The sequence below is a fragment of the Bubalus bubalis genome, chromosome 10, assembly GCF_019923935.1.
Source record: "Bubalus bubalis isolate 160015118507 breed Murrah chromosome 10, NDDB_SH_1, whole genome shotgun sequence".
In the NCBI taxonomy this organism is placed as follows: Eukaryota; Metazoa; Chordata; class Mammalia; order Artiodactyla; family Bovidae; genus Bubalus; species Bubalus bubalis.
In genome coordinates this window covers 26970516-26988374 of record NC_059166.1, presented here as the reverse complement: position 1 = coordinate 26988374, position 17859 = coordinate 26970516, and the positions used below count along the sequence as shown (strand labels likewise).

The 17859-nt window shown below is 40.4% G+C and overlaps 1 long non-coding RNA gene across 1 annotated transcript in view; it reads left to right on the top strand.

Annotated features, from left to right (window-relative positions):
• Positions 1-17859, top strand: part of LOC123327666 — a 235987-nt gene that overhangs the window by 159846 nt on the left and 58282 nt on the right. Inside the window, exon 2 of the long non-coding RNA XR_006542302.1 lies at positions 15119-15237. This is a non-coding gene — a long non-coding RNA (uncharacterized LOC123327666). The remainder of the gene's footprint in view (positions 1-15118; positions 15238-17859) is intronic.

Genomic DNA, 17859 nt, shown 5'->3' with positions numbered 1-17859 from the left:
TAGCTTTGAAACTGATTTTCTGTCTTTTCCCCTCTTTCTAGGCTTGAAAGTGGTTTAGTACTTTCCTCAATCTTTTCTAAGTCTATACCTTTATCATTATAGTTGTTTCTCTAAGGGCTGTTTCTCTAGGTTGTAATCAATAAGAAAATTGGATTTCCTCTTAAAAGCCCCCATATTCTCCATATCCTACTTTAAAATGTGGTGCTATAGACATTACAGAGTATTCTAGGATAGCCTGTATCTGTACTGAGGATCAAGGAAAGGGCTCCTGGTTTTCTTTTACTAAGTCAATCATGCTTTTTTAAGGTTAAAGCACAAACACCAATAGTTTGTGTTGACTCTTGACCTCTGGATTGTTTTCTTTATGACATCACAAAATGAATCCTGCAATTGTGTGGTTTGTTTTTCTTCCCATGTGAATTACACTACAGAGCCTCAATCTGTTTACATCCACCCACTTCTCCAACTCATCAAGATCATTTGCACTTCTATCTAGTTTTCCAAAGTGGAATGTACCACACCCGGTTTGATGTCATCCTGAACTTAATAACCATATTCTCTACCATCCTCTAAGTCACTACTAAAAATAGCACCAGGTTAAGACCAACCTCTTTGGAATCCCATGAGGTATGCTTCTCTAGGCTGACACTGGACCATTAATAATTACTTACTGAGAAAGGCCTTCTGGTCATTTATGAATCTGCCTGATGAGAAGGTGATTTCAGGATGTAGTACTTTTATTGCCCAATGTCAAGCAAGACAAAGCTTAAAGCTGTACAACAGTCAAAACTATTTCATGTCTTTGCCTTTTTTGTTGGTGGTGTTCAGTTGCTAAGTCGTATCTGACTCTTTTGGGACCCCATGGACTGCAGCATAGCCATTCCATTCTCCAGGGGATCTTCCTGACTCAGGGATCAAACCTGCGTCTTCTGCATTGCAGGCGGATTTTTTACTGCTGAGCCACAGAGGAAGCCCCTCTTTGCCTTAGTTTTATCAGACTTGTCATGCTTCTAAGGAATAGCATTTGACAAATGTGATAGGATTTCTTTTTTAAACAAAACTGCATTCATTTTATTTGGCATGTTACTCTCTCTCTCTCTCTGTGTTTATAAGATTGCAATATTATTTCTGGATCTGAGTGTTAAGGTTTTTAATCTGATTTTTTGAGTTTTTCCTATTTTTCTTTTTAGGACAGAAGTATGCATTTCTCTCAGCCCATAGACACCTCAGCGTAAGTTTGTGAGGATAATTGCTAGTGATCCTGTGATGACTTCATTGAAATGCCATACCACAGTGTTTGCCAGTAATTGTTTATTCATTCCTCCATCTGAGCTTGCAGGTCATCATTAGCATATGCATTTGTATATAATAATGATTTTCAATTTATTGAATAGAGTCATCATCTGAAGCTCTTAAAAAGAAAAAAAAACAAGGATAAAAGCAATTTCTACCTCAGATGTTTGTCACTTCCCTGGGACAGACATGACAATTAAAAACATGGAAGAAGGAAAGGTCACTCGTTTTGCTGAGACGTTGCTGGCAGTGCACTGAATTTTATTTTGGCACAACCGTTGGGCCGCAGCCATTTTGATTTAGAGGAGACCCATTGTGGGAAACAGCTTCCTGCAATGTGAGACTTTTGACAAGAGGTCTGCAGAAGGAAAGGGAACTAGCTTGGACAGTTGGAGGGAGAGCATAGGTTCATACAAAAACAAATGGACTGCTCTCATCCCTCTGTTCTGTGAAAGGGATTTTCGGTGGCTTCAAAAGGAATTCTGTGTATGAAGGGTATGTAGGGGAAGGGAGATTGTTTAAAGGAATCAACTCTTGTTTTACCTGGCTGCCAAACAAAAGAACCTTCCAGCCATATGAAATTGGTTGCACAACTCACAACATCTTGCTTATGATAAGGACTGTTGCTTGAGACTGGTGTTTCTGGTGCTTGAATTCTAAAAGGTTGTTTTCAACAAGCTGTCTACTTTGTCGGGTATTGTGACTCAAATGTTGATTGTGGTTAATCTGCACAGATGTGAGAATGGAAAAGTCCCCAGGGAAGGCTGGCTGGATTTCTGCTTGGCTATCTGCATACTGTTAAGGAAGGTGCACACTGATAAGGCCAGTTCTCACTGCACCCATTGCTTATTCCAGCCACCTCCACCCCAGTCCCAAGGATGCAGCCCGACACGGTGTCATTTCTTCTTATGGCCTGGACTGAAATCCTCATTCCTGGGATCGCTCTTGGGATGAGTCAGTAAAAAGTAGCCATTACCTCTAGGAGACCCTAGGGAGCTGTTTAAATGTACCTATAGGAAGCAGGAGGAAAAGGCAATGGCACCCCACTCTAGTACTCTTGCCTGGAAATCCCATGGACAGGAGCCTGGTAGTCTGCAATCCATGGGGTCGCTAAGAATCGGACACGACTGAGCGGCTTCACTTTCACTTTTTACTTTCATACATTGGAGAAGGACTTTCATGCATTGGTGGACTTCCCTGGTGTCTCAGATGGTAAAGCGTCTGCCTACAATGTGGGAGACCCGGGTTCAATCCCTCGGTCAGGAAGATCCCCTGGAGAAGGAAATGGCAACCCACTCCAGTATTCTTGGCCTGGAAAATCCCATGGATGGAAGAGCCTGGTAGGCTACAGTCCTTGGGGTCGCAAAGAGTCGGACACGACTGAGCGACTTTCTTTCTTTATTGGAGAAGGAAATGGCAACCCACTCCAGTGTTCTTGCTTGGAGAATCCCAGGGACAGGGGAGCCTGGTGGGCCGCCGTCTATGGGGTCGCACAGAGTCGGACACGACTGAAGCGACTTAGCAGCAGCAGCAGTAGCCTAGGAAGCAGGAGGATGAGTGGTGTCATCTATTTTACTCTTTTTCCATTAGCTTATAAAACTAGTTTATTGTATTTACTAACAACCAAAAGTCTGGCCCCAAGGACATGCAATTCCAGATGGCTGACTTGCTAAGTGGAGCATGAGGGGAGTGGAGGGAGGATGAAGAGAGCACGGCATGAGGAAGGTTGGGTTAGAAGGAGATCATGTCTAGGAAGGCACTTCTAGTTATGAATGGGCCATCCACAGAAGGTGGATGTGGTTGCCAATAGTGTGGGCTGTGGAAAGGGGAGGCTGGGAGTATCCCAACTTTGCCCATTGCTGCTTTCTTCTTGTCTTTCCTCTCCTTATTCCCCTATGTGTCTACTACTTAATCTGTAATGATGGCAATATTACATGTCAAAGCATTATGCTTTTTAGCAAAGATCTCTGAATGAGGCTACTGTTGATTATCTTCTTTGTTGCGTGAAAGGTTAGAAAAAAAGTGCATTTATTTATTTATTTATTTTTTTTATTCAGTGCATTCAGGTTTAATGTAGGGAAGATCAAAATACAATGGACATGAGTTTGAGCAAGCTCCGGGAGTTGGTGATGGACAGGGAAGCCTGGCGTGCTGTGGTCCATGGGGTCGCAAAGAGTTGGACTCGACTGAGTGACTGAACTGAACTGAAAATACAATGAAGAGTATTGTACATTAACAGTCTCAGTTTCTTGAAGATATTGAGAGATTATAGCTCTGTATTCTTCCTGTAAGTTAAAAGTAGACTTCCAAAGCCTTTACTGATAGCTCTCTTTGTTTGTTTGTTTTTTGTGGTATTGAAGCCTTGTGGACTTTAGTATATGGTGAGGTTTGAGCCTTGGCTGGTATAGAAATAATTACCAAAGCATGGTTGCTGAATTATAAATCCTCCTTACCTAACAGGCACACAATAGCAGCTTCCATAATGGAGTAATATATTCCACAGCGGGTGCCAGGGAGGGCAAAGGGAATGTGTTATTCTGTGGTAAGATCAACCCACCTCTTTGATTCTGGCTGGAAACAGAAGTTGAAACTTGCCACTGGTTGCATAAGCGATTCCTTCCTTGCAGTTTGTCTAATTAGAAATTTTTAAGTATAGTGATCATTAGCTTCTGGGTGAAGAATTTGGTGTTTAAATAGAATCCTGGTAATGTTCACTCTCAAGATATACCTACTCTCCTCCCAAAGAGTGTGGTTAGGTGCTCCCTTGGTTTTTGATGCTCAGTGCAAGTGGGGGGGCATATTGTTATATGACAGTATGACACATATTATATGATAAGTGCTGGAATGGAATTTCCTGAGCTTTGCTGTGAGGCTGTTTGTTGAGGTGTGTCCATGTGCTGACTTTGCATCTGTGAACACATGAACCGGGGGCATGTGGAACTGGTGTGGTGAGAGTCCCATGCCCGGCCCAGGCTGGGGTTGGTCTTGGCGGGAGCTACTGCTACTTGCAAGCTGGAAGGGACTATCTCTAGATTACTCAGAGCCACTTTCTACACTGCTTGGGGTGTTGAGACGATTTATTTGCAAATTCCTGCTTGAGTTTGAACTTATCACTGAACAGGCCTCCACTGATTTTTCGCTGGAGAAGCCTTTTCTTTTCTTTTTTTTTTTTATTTTTATTTATTTATTATTATTTTTTTTTTAGAAGCCTTTTCTGAATCTAAATACCTGTGCATTACACTTCACTTGCCCATGGCTGGATGTGAGGGCCTGTGGTGTTCCTGATGAGTAAAATTTCAAAATAATGGGTGACTCTCCTTCAGAAGTGCCTTTTAACCCAATTTAAAATTTGTTTTTGATTAACTTTTTAAAATGAGGGATCAGTTTAGCCTAAATAGGAAGAATAGTTGTTGGAAAGACCAGAATGGCATTTCCCAGCTGTGTCTCCCTGGGCAAGTTTATAAAGCCTTTCCGAGCCTCAGTTTACTTCGAAGATGAACATTTTATTTCCTCTTAAAGGTTGTTGAAAACAGTAAATGAGGTTATAACGGATGTATAGAGACTAACACAGTGCCTAGTTTACACCAGTCACACGCGCAAGCTGTGGTGTGTCCAAGCTGATTTCTCCTGGCTCCTGAGCCAGTTCTTGTGTTAGTTGGTAGCTTGAACGTGATTCTGGTGGAAGTACAAATCAGACCTTTCCTTCTCCCTGGAGAGCTGGTTGTTAAACATTTCAGAGAACATAGCTGATGGCAAGTGTTCATAATCCTCCTTTGCCACAGCTCCAAAATATATTATAAACCTCCCAGTCTTTTGTAAACAGTCTGTATAGAATTAAAAATGAACCTATAAAGATAATTTAAGATAATCACAGTAAACTTCAGTCAGTTTTCATATTATAACACAGAGATTCTGTTGGAGCTCATTGAAACTCATCTCCATCCTATATGATTGGATGCTTTTTGAAGTTTTATGTTTGCTTTTTAGAATATTTTTTCTTTTATTATATTACGTTAGCTAGCATATCTGTCTCTAATAGCTCCTTCCCATTTATTATTTGCTATTTCTCATAATTTCTCAATTGAAAAAATCAGCTGTATAATGTAAAAGTAAACTGGCTCCCAATTAAAAAATGGGCAAAGGATATGAACTTATATTTTTCTGAGGAAGATATATACAAATGGCCAAAAAGCACATGGAAAAACACTTGACAACATTAGTCATCAGGGAAATGTAAATCAAAACCATGAGTAGTAAATGAGATACTACTTCATATGCATTGGAATGGCTACAATCAAACCATCCAATGATAACAACTGTTGATGAGGATGTAGAAAAATTGGAACCCTCTTACACTTGGTAGGAATGTAAAATGGTACAGCTGCTTTGGAAAACAGTCTGGCAGTTTTTCACACAATTAAAGAGAGACCCGTAGATCCCTGTCATATGACCCAGCAGCTCCACTCCTAGTTATAGATGCCTTTTGTATACAGAAGCTGGTACAAAAATGTTTAGAGTATCATTGATTCATAATAGCCAAAGGGTAGAAATAACATGTATATTTGTCAACTGACAACTATCAATAGATAAGTAAAATGTGGTGTATCCATTCAACAGAATATTATTGGGCCATAAAAAGGAATGAAATACTGATACATGCTACAATATGAATAAACCTTGAAGACATTATGCTTAGTGATAGAAACTGGTCACAAAGATCATATTTTATATGATTCCATTGATATAAAAGCCCAGAAAAAGAAAGCTATAGAGGCAGAAAATCTATTAGCCCTATTCACTGAGGGCTAAGATAGGGGTAGGGACAGGGAAGAATAAGGGAATGATGCTAAATGTTATGGGGTTTCTTTTTGAGATGAGGAAATATTCTAAAATGGATTGTGGTGATGGTCATGCATATCTATGAAAAACATTGAATGGTATACTTTAAATAGATGAATTGCATGCCATGTGAATCATATCTCAATAAAGCTGTTAAAAATTTTTTTAAATACATTATCACAAAGTAAGGTTTAATTCCAGAGAAGGCAATGGCACCCCACTCTAGTACTCTTGCCTGGAAAATCCCATGGACGGAGGAGCCTGGTAGCCTGCAGTCCATAGGGTCGATAAGAGTCGGATACGATTGAGCGACTTCACTTTCACTGTTCACTTTCATGCATTGGAGAAGGAAATGGCAACCCACTCCAGTATTCTTGCCTGGAGAATCCCAGGGACGGGGGAGCCTGGTGGGCTGCCGTCTATGGGGTCACACAGAGTCGGACACGACTGAAGTGACTTAGCAGTAGCAGAAGTAAGGTTTAATTCATAGACTGGAAGGCTGATTTAAACCTAAGAAAGTATTTGAATACATTCAGTTCAGTTCAGTCGCTCAGTCGTGTCTGACTCTTTGCGATCCCATGAATCGCAGCACGCCAGGCCTCCCTGTCCACCACCAACTCCTGGAGTTCACTCAGACTCACGTCCATCGAGTCAGTGATGCCATCCAGCCATCTCATCCTCTGTCATCCCCTTCTCCTCCTGCCCCCAATCCCTCCCAGCATCAGTCTTTTCCAATGAGTCAACTCTTCGCATGAGGTGGCCAAAGGACTGGAGTTTCAGCTTTAGCATCATTCCTTACAAAGAAATCCCAGTCCTTTAGAATGGACTGGTTGGATCTCCTTGCAGTTCAAGGAACTCTCAAGAGTCTTCTCCAACACCACAGTTCAAAAGCATCAAGTCTTCGGCGCTCAGCTTTCTTCCCAGTCCAACTCTCACATCCATACATGACCACTGGAAAAACCATAGCCTTGACTAGATGGACCTTTGTTGGCAGAGTAATGTCTCTGCTTTTCAATATGCTATCTAGGTTGGTCATAACTTTTCTTCCAAGGAGTAGGTGTCTTTTAATTTCATGGCTGCAGTCACCATCTGCAGTGATTTTGGAACCCCCCAAAATAAAGTCTGACACTGTTTCCACTGTTTCCCCATCTATTTCCCATGAAGTGGTGGGACCAGATGCCATGATCTTAGTTTTCTGAATGTTGAGCTTTAAGCCAACTTTTTCACTCTCCTCTTTCACCTTCATCAAGGTAATACATTAATTAACTTAAAAAGAAAAAGCAAATTGGCTTTGAGAGACGACCTGAGGGGCTCATCAAAAAGGGAAGTACATGGATTTTTGACATTTGTTTTGGCTGTTAAGAAACTTTTTATTCTTTTTGGCTATATTCTGGAGAGTTACTGTCTAAGATAAATAATGCCATCCATTGGAATGAGTTGTTTACCATACAAGCATTTTAATTGTCCTTTTAGTTAACAAATACAGAGGGACTGAATAAATCTCTCTCCGTTTGTGTGTATGTTTTAAGTTCAATATTTTTGGATGACCATAGTGTTATTGCAGTTCACAAATGTTACTTTGGTTTCTGGCTAAGGGAGAATGAAGTGAGGAGTGGGGATGACAGTGAAGAAATCTACTAGTAAGGAGGAAGAATGATAGAATGAAGATAAATGATGGTGAAGATAAATGATGATAAAAAATGGTGAACTCTTTAACAGCTCGTGTGTGTGTGTGTGTGTATGTTTCAAAAAGAGACTTGTAAAATCTTTTGGTGCAGGGTGTAGAGATGAAGATACTTATGTAAACATTCAGACATGCCAGTAACTTTCCACTTGATAGAATGCTCTTGTGATATGCCAACACCCAGCAAAATGTTCTTTCATACTTTCAGAATTGCTGTGAAAATATTACCTTATGCCCTTTTTATAAAGAATCTACATATTTGAAGGGAAAAATGTCTATGTAACTTTGAAATGTTTTACTAAAGCATTCAAATGCCTGTAGCAAAAAATATATATATATATCATTTCTTAAGGGTAAGCTGATCCCTTACAGAATACTTACACTCCACTTGCAAGATTAAAAAAACATGCTCTGCTGTGACTCTTCTGTGGTGAAATTCAATTTCCAGCTTCTATTAATGCTATTTTCACATTAATATTGGTTTGTTCTTGCTCATGTTTTATTGCTAGTGATTCTTAGTTTATTTTTGTTTACCACAGTGCTCAGGGATTAGATTTCAGGAAGAAAAACAAACAAGGAAAAGTACTTCTGAAGTTCCATACCACATCAATTGCCTCAGTACAATAACTACAGGCTAAGAAACACCAAGACGCCAATAGCTCAGTCTCCAATTTTCTGGTGAAGTCTAAATGCTTCAGGAAGGGAATTAACCGATAACCCCCCGCCCCCCCGCCACCCCCATCATCCTCTGCTTTCCATACACCTGCCCAGTTATGTAACCCTTAGCTTGAGTATGCGGATGTCATCTTCTCAACAAGCACTGGGTCAATTATAAAGTACTTGGACCTTGTAGGAGAGAATTTCTTTCTGACCCTTCTGTCAGGAGATGCTTGATCTCTAGAAGCCTTAGGACTGATTATCTGCTAGTAACCACAGTTGGCAGTCTCAGACTTTTAGGGGAGAGGGAGAGGGCAGAAGGGTGGGCAGTCTTACTGCTCCTGGTGCGCAGGTCCAGGGATAAATTGCCTCCTGGGGAAGAACAAAAAAGGAGAGAGTGTGTAATGATTTGTGTATCCAGGAACTTTACAAGGTCAGGTTAAACTGAATGATTTAACTGTTGGCTTAACTGGCACTTGCCTTTATTTTATTAGAGTTGATACATAATATCAATATGAAATCTTTTTGCATCTTTCTGAACTTTAAAGAAGATAGATGATTTGTAAATGGTATTTAAAGTAATATTTCTAAAAGTTTGTAATACATTCATTTTCTTATTTCCTATCTTAGAATAAATGAAAAATGGCAACTAATGGGCTGGGTCTCATGAGGCAGAACTGAAGTCCCAATCAGCTCGTAGCATCTTGAATCAGAAGAAAATTCTGTTTACCTTTAATGATATTTACAGATAGTTTCTAGTCTACCTACAATCTAAGTTGCAAAAATATTAATACAGGCATTTATGTTTATGTAAAACCTATATGCTACTTATGTTCATCTTTCATTCAACTTATTATCTAGTTGCTAACTTTAAAAATTTCCCATCTTCTGTTGTGCCTGTTTTTCCCCACTGCTTCTAATGAGTTTCCTGGGTGTTACTGGATGTTTCTTTCTATTTTTACCACCTTCCTTTGGAAATAAGGTGATTTTAACTGGATGTAGAACAAGAGTGGAGTGCACCATTGATTTCTGTAATGGTACTGGAATATATTCTCTTTTATTCTTACAGCAACTTAACAGTGTATTTGCTTTCTCTCTCTCTTTTTAAAACTCTACTTAGCATCATGCATACATCTTCATTAAGATGTCTTCCATGAGTCTAAATCTTTTCCCTGTAAGTTTAGAACTAATTCAGAACTCAGCCGAGTGGATGAGTAATTTAAATTGCTACTTCCAACATGTATTACTTTGCTCTGAGTTTCATCTGCCACTGTTTTGCCCAATTACCCAGTTTGGATTCTGTGTTTCTCACATCCATCTGTATAGACTTAGGAACCAAAATAGTTTTGTTTAGTCAGCAAATTTCAGCACCTCGTTATTTAGTCCCTCTTCAAGGGTGTTAACGAATATCCTGGAGGACACTACTCTTGTTCTGATTGCCGACAGCCCACTATTAACTCTTTTCCATGCCGAGAGCTGGTCATTTATTCTTCTATCTCTTAACCCACTTGTAACCCGTGATTGACAGTTCTTTACCTCTTGCCCAGTGGTTGGCAAGTTTCCTTAATAGTCTCTTGTGTAGGACTTCATCAAAAGCTATTTGAGAGCCTAAATAAATGACATCACTAATTTTCCTTTACCCACCATTTTGTTGCCTCCATAAAATTTTGCATTAAACATACCAAAGGCACATAAGTAAAGCAACAACTTCTAGGTGTTCTAATAACCTCTTTCCCCCTTTTGGATATGTCCCTTTATCCTGTCCTCTAGCGCTGATTTTTTTTTCTTGTCCTTAATGATAACTTTTTCTTTGTATCATCCGCACCGAACCTTTGCAAACCAAAGACATTCCCACCTCATGTTAATGCTGTAACACAATAAGATTTAGAGCTACTTTACAAAGTAAATACGTCCCTCTGCTTGACCCCTTCAGAACTGTAAGAATCATGACTTACTAACTCACTCATTCAGGAACCTGTCAGAAATTTCAAGAAGGCAAGTCTTCTCTTTGGTAGTTAACATTCCAATATTTTGGTTTTAGGGGCATGACCCCTTGTCAGGACTTTATTCTGTAAAGATATTTATTTGGGCTATGCTGACCCTACTCCAATAATTCCTCACCTTACACAAATTTTTTTTTGGAATTAAAAAAAGGAAATTGGAAAGTGTGTAAAAAGCAATCCATTGAAAGCTCTCCTTTGTTATAGAGTGAAGTCTGACTCTGATGACGTTTGCCAGCAGTGGCCGTTGTTCCTCATCTTGATGAGAATGTTCAGGATGTGAGGTGGGGGGAATAGTGGGGAAGGTACACGTTGGTATTTGCATTTACATGTCTTTCCAGCCTCATCCGAAGTCTGTAAGGCAAGTATTATTATTATAAAATTGTAGAGCAAATTAACACTTTTGTTGTCTTGTCGCTAAGTCCTGTCTGACCCTTTGTGACGCAAAGCCTGCCTCTCCCGCACTGTCTCCTGGAGCTTGCCCAAGTTCATGGCCAGTGAGCTGGGGATGCTATCCAACCATCTCATCCTCTGCGGCCCTCTTCTCCTTCTGTCTTCAATCTTTCCCAGCATCAGGGAATTAACACATAGGAGGTACATTATTTGCCCAAGGTTGTAGGTCACGAACCTGGACCAGAACCCAAGTTTTCAGATCCTTCATCTAAAATCCGTTCTATCCAGCCATTGTGAACCTTTCTCTTCTTTTGAGTTGAATATGTGAAAGATTTAAGCCATTTAAAAAAATTACTTGTAGTTTCTTATGTACTATTTATTTCAAAGTCCTCTCAGGAGTCATGCAGTTCTAAATGTGGAGGGGACATATCCTTGCCCTCTTATATCTTATACCTGCCAAATCTTACCCTTTTGAAGTGAAGGACATTTTCATTTTGGATTAATATTAAGACAACATAAAAAAGCATTTTGTTCTCTGAGGTAAGCTTTTATTCAGTGTTTCAACAAACCATTTATACTTTTATCATTTTTTTTCTTCCTACAAAAAAAAAAGTCTCCCTTATTTAAATTGTCACAGCTTGGGAGCCCTGCCTGGAATACATAATAACTGCTTGTAACACTTAAAATGAAAACAAATTTACCGAGGATGGTGGAACGACAACAAAGAGCAAGAAAAATATAAGTACATGGAAATAGTCTCTCCTACGCAGATATTTTCAGCCCTAAGTATTTTTATTGAAATTGTTGCTTCCTGTTCTCCTGCCTCCTCTTCATCTGGATTTTTGGAGTAGCGGGGGATGGGAAGGGGCTTTAAAAATCTAAAGATCTGAAGAGAGAGGGGGAGGTGAGTCTTTAGAAGTGTTATTTGATTTCTTGGGTTTAGAAGGGAGCATTTGGTGAAGTAATACTGAATCTGAGCAGAAGACTGATTGACAGTCAGCGGAAGAACAAGTTTCTCAGCCTTGGTGCTATTGACATTTGAGGCAGGATACTTTGATTTTCAGGGTGGAGGGCTGTCCTGTGTATTGCAGGACGTTTCAGGGGACCCCTGGCCTCTGTGCATTCAATGCTAGTAGTACCCCTGCCCCCCCGCCCCCCACCCCCCCACCCCCAGCTGTGACCACAACAAAATGCCTTCAGACATGGCCCAAAGTCTCCTGATTAGAGGCACTGTTCCTGGGAATACATTTCCGGACTCTGGTAGGAGCTTTGGTAAACCTCCCTCCTTGTCCCTCCCATGGGCAGTCTCTCCCTATCTAGACATAAACTAGTCTTATTCCCTGAAAGTAAATTTACCTCCAATGAGGCCTGCCTTCTTACCAAGGTTCTGCTTATACTTTTTGCCCAGTGATCCTAAAAGATCCATTTACTGAACTCTTTTGCCCAAACCAACTAGAGATGACAAAAAGATTTTGAGAGCTTCCCTATTGGTTGGGTGGAACTCATGATATTTCCTGAAAATTCCATGCTCCTCTCTGGTCTTGCCTATTACTTACCCTATTACTCCTCTATTTTTCCATTCAGTATGAAAATGGATAAAATGAGAACCCAACTAGGAAGCTGTAGACCTCACTGACTTTGGGTGAGACAGCCCTCCCAATTCTGGGCTATTAATTGCTCAACCATGCTTTGAAATTGTTGGGTTAGGTAACACATCTTTGTGGCCTTTCAGCTCTAGAATGTTATCATCTGAACATTCTTAAGTTTTCCTGGCTTTTTGAGTTTGCCAATTCAGATTTTAGAAGCAACTCCAATCCCCTCAGTGACACCAATTTATAAACCTATTTTTGAAAAATATTTGGAGTTGTTTACTTGTTTTATTTCATTTCTACCCTTACCCTGCCCACTCCCTCTGGCCCAACTTTATTAACCTATACTGAGAATTTAGATACTCATTTCTTATAATGATTGCATCAAGAAGTTTTGACTTCAATCACATTTTACAAGACTACATTGTGGACTGAGATTATAGCAGCAGAGTGTGGGAATGAAAACCACTTTTCACATATATTAGAGAGAACAGGTTATTTAAAACCAGCTGCTGGGAAAGCCTTTTTTTTTTTTTAAAAAAAAGAGTACTTAAAAAAATAATAAATCAAGTAACTGCTACTGGATTTATCTGGATATCGGCATTTCAAAAATTATGAAAATTTGATTCATGCCTACAAATGCAGGCAACCTTTTGCTGCTGCTCTGATGACGCTGCTGGTGTTCACTCTTGGGAAGTAAGGGTGTCTGACTTTCCCCAGACATTCCTGGCACTGCAGGGAAAGGTGGGCTGAGCTGTGAAAGGCCTCCCTGCCTCCCCCTTGCTGGCTGTGTGACGTTTGGCAAGTCACATTCTCCTCTCTGGGCTTCTGTTGGTTTCTGAAATGAGGGAGTTGAATTTTATTTCCAAGTTCCCTTAGAGCCCTGAAATCAAATGAGTTATATCAGGAACGCTGGTTAGGAGCAAGGCTTTGGAACATGACCTCTTCAGCAGAGCTGGAAAGCAGGCTTCGAGTGAGACTGGATCCCCCAGAGTGGCAGACCCTGAACTCTTCCCACCCCCAAGAGAGAGGTGGGCAGTGGCTCACTCCCTTGTTGAGATGTCCGAAGGGCTGCACCCAACAACCAGCTCCCTACTCGCTTCCCCTTCTCCACCCACCCACCCAGCACAGCGCCTGTTGATAAAAGGTAGCAGTTCTAAGAAAATGGGTGGGAGCCTGCAGAGAGGAATGAATCAACAGGCTCCGAGGGAGAAAGAGGAAGACCTGTGGGGGTGTTGGACGTTCTTCTAATCAAGGGGCAAAGAGGGGGTGTTATCAGTGTACTGTTAGCTTGCCCTACCCGAGGGGGAGGAGGAGCAGATGGGGTGAACCAGGGGTGACTGAAGTGTTCTCCCTACAAAGATTCACAAAGAAACATGCTGTGGCCCTATTCAGAGGGCAACATTCCAGCTCCTGAAGATTTTCCTAAGCCCAGAGTGATCCCAAGTTCCTCGTGTTCACAAAACCTTGACAGAAGAGTTTGTAGCTGCTCGGTTTTCCTAGGAATGTTTGTTAAGGAAATGCCCAAGAGAAATTTGTTCCATCAGTCTTTCTTGAATGGTACACTAGGTGCCTTGCAACATTACCACATGATATATTCACTTATTAAAGAATATTCATTATTACATGCCAGGCACTGAGCTACCTGCTTGGGGGTACATCAATAAACCAACTGCCTAAGATCTCTGCTCTCAGGGAGCATACTGTCTAGCAGGGGAGACGGACAACACACAGGAAAGAGACATAAGTTAAATAGCATGTTAGAAGGTGATGGAGCCAAGGAACAAAAGGAAACTAAAAGAAAAGATGTCATTTATTTAATCTGCCTCCTGTGCTTTTCCTCCCCTTTGAGTATTGAGAATATCCTTCAATATTTTTCCTCACTGCAATTTTTTATTCTTCAGTATTTTTCACTACCAGCACGACTAGAGTATTGAGACTAATTGGCTCAGATGGTAAAGAATCTGCTTGCAGTGCGGAAGACCTGGGTTTGATCCCTGGGTTGGGAAGTTCCCCTGGAGGAGGGCATGGCAACCCACTCCAGTATTCTTGCCTGGAGAATCCCCATGGACAGAGGGAGTCTGGTGGGCTACAGTCCATGGGGTTGCAGAGTTGGACATGACTGAGCAACTTAACACACATATGACTGGAGTATTATTTGAGACTAATTTCATAATATAGCAGAACAGTGCTATGAGTTTATGTTAATGCCTTGTACCTGTTCAGTGACACAGTTTCTAAAATTTCCTTTCAAGATTTCTGTGAGAGAGACGAGAGGATATTTTCATTCCCATATAAAGATAAGGAAACTGAGGTTAAAAGACTTTACAGAGCTTGGCATCTTGACGTTTTCCCAGACTTTTGTTGGAAATATTTTTGTCATTTTCTCTGTAGGAAAAAGTGTTAGAAATGTCAAACAATGGACTTCAAGCACATATTTAGAACAAACTTGGTTATTCATTGGGTATATGGTGATTACTTTAGGTAGATAAATACATGCTCATTTGACGGTCACCACCGTGCTTCCTGATACCAGGGCTATCCCAGAGGTCACAAGATTTCCTTAGAGAGCTGGTGAGAGGTGGTGACTTTTTCTTTTTTTTTTTTTTTTCCCCACAGCCTAAAATTGGTGATGTGCAAAATCTTTTTTTCTTCTTCCCTAGGCTCTAGTGATACCAGCGAATATTAGCAAACCCTGATCCAGTCTCTTGTTGCCTGTCTTCTGAGATTTAACATCAGCTGCATCTTCTGGAAATGGGTCACATCACTGGATGTCATCCAGGTAAGACTTCTTCACAGCACAAGAGGGATACATGCACAGACACACACACACACACACACACACAGACACACACACACACACATTCCGTTTGCTGTAGTGCCCAGGGAATTTGCCTGTGTACATGTTCATTCAAAGGATATAACTTGACAGGCTATAAAAGTGAACATTTTATTTGTGAATTCTTTTGCTCTGCTCCCCTCTCCCCACTCATCAACTCCCTCATTCCTTCCCAGGCCATTTTTATTCCTTCCATAGGAATTTATTGCAAAGCTTTCATTTCCAGATTGAAAGCTCTTTAGGTGCCTATTCATGAATTGCTACATGCTCAGTGCCCATGGTCTAATTTCAGTACTAGTACAACCAGAACATATTAAAAATATTAAAGAAGGTACACTTACTTTTGCTGCTTTCCCAAAAATACGGTTATGTGATGTGTTCTAACGCCAACTGTAAATGACGTTTGTTTTATACCATGTCCTCAATAATCTGGAAAGCTACTCTTACCAGTAACGTGAAAAACTGGGGAATTTCTACCTTCATGTCTTCACCACCCTCTTTTTCTTTTTTAGAATGTGCATCTAATATGTTTAATTCAAGGCAACAGGTTAAAATTAGGGATTATGGTTCCTTGGAGGGATTTCATATAAAGGGAGTCTTGGGTTTGGAACCTGACATGATATTTTATTAGTTGTTTGGCTTTGAACTATTTGGTTTACGTTTCTTTAAATTCATTTTTTTTTCCTGTAAAATGAAGGAAAACTTCCTCTTACAATTTATTTATTTATTTTTAAAGGGATTAAAAGAGGTGGGACAACAAAGAAAGTGCCTGGCATTTAGATAGAACATACTCAGGAAAATGTTAGTTTCCATCTTTCTACCTTCTTCCCCCTTAGTTCGATAATAAAGCTTTCCTGGGAATGATGTTTTTATGTGACAGTTTTATTTGTCTGTTAGGACTTCATACAATATGAATGGGTTTGCGGTGCATCTTACAGGTGTGGGCTCCCCACGTGCGGTGTGGTGGGAAATGTATTCTCTTTACCTCTGTGTTGATTACAAGACACACTCATTTAAACTGATGGCTGAAAGTGACAGAACCTTCCTTGAGGCTGATCTCTTTCAGTCTTGAGGTGTGACTGCCCTTTAAAACCCACTGGTTTGGGAATTATGTGATCAGCTCCACTCACCTAACTTGCAAGTGTGCTGGGTAAACAGTGCATTCTCTTCTGGCTTCATCTCTCATAAAGCTCTTCTTCAGTATGGACTGCTGTGCCAGAAATTTCTTAGCCATCACCACCACAGAGTGAGTTTCTGGTCAATGACCCAGGTGATAGTCAAGTGGTTCTCTCTTAATCTGGTGACTGGTAAGAGCACTTCCTTACCAAGGAGACAGAGCCACAGTTTGGAAAACTAGGGGAAATTTGGGACAGAAATTTGGATCCACCAAGACACAGAGATGCCATGTCTTTGCTCTGAATCAGGTGCAAAGGACAGTACTTGGTATTGCTGGACAAGAGCTTCTCCAGGTGACAAGTACAAATTACTCTTCTCATTCTTGTAATCTGAGTGGTCAGCATCTGCTCCAGAACAAGGGCTCCAGCATTAGAGAACTATTCTAAAACCACATCTGATACTCCACACATTGCCTCCTTAATGAAATTTAGAAAGGCTCCATGAAAGAAAAACAGAGGTGAGGAGAGCTTACAAATAATTAGGAAAAGTAAGATGGGAGTTGGATTCAACATGCTGTACTATCAAAAACAATAATAAGAAACAGCTCCATTAATTTGGTGTGAAGAACTAGATGAATATACTCTTAGGACTGAAATCACAAGCAAAGTGGAAATTGCCCAAAGAAGTAAATAATTCCTTGATAAAGCCTTTTATAAATAATCATGATCTGTCTCTGCTGGATATTTCATGTTTAAATTGTCACCAAAATAGTTTCCATTTGAGCAACAAGGTCTGGGATTGTGTTTTTATGATATAGAAGAAAAAGCTAAGTACTTAATAACATCCCTATAGAATTATTCTTTAAATTCCATTTGCATCAAAAATACATGGAGGAAACCCAGTAAACCAAACAAAAACCAAACAGAAACCAAATAAAAAATAATTGTGAGGACTCATGCACTTGCAGTGGGAATAATGACCCTTGCACATTGAAGGTTAGCTTTCCAAGGCTCATGAACAAGTGAAAGAAAATCCCTAAGACAAAAGCCGATCTGGTCTGATAGGGCCCTATGAAGCCATAGACAGTTTATGTTTTTTTCGCCTTCATCACATCACCTTTTTTCATCACATCAAAGGTCTTACTCTACTTCACATACACTGAGCTGGGCACAGCAAAAAACATGAACTTGTTTGGATTGGAGGTGAGAGAACTCCATAAGGTTATCCCAGTGCCCTTGGGCACAGAGGTATCACCCTTGGCCTCTAAGTCTAATGGAATGTGTCCAGCAGGGCTGGATGGATCCCCTACAGTGGAGAATCACTGCTGTGGAGAGTCAATATATGCTCAGGTATAAGTCCTTCCTGGATACAAATTGTTGATTTGCATGTGTGATTGCATGTTTCAAGTGGCAAAAAATAGAAGAAAAAAGTACATATGCAAAGGTACCC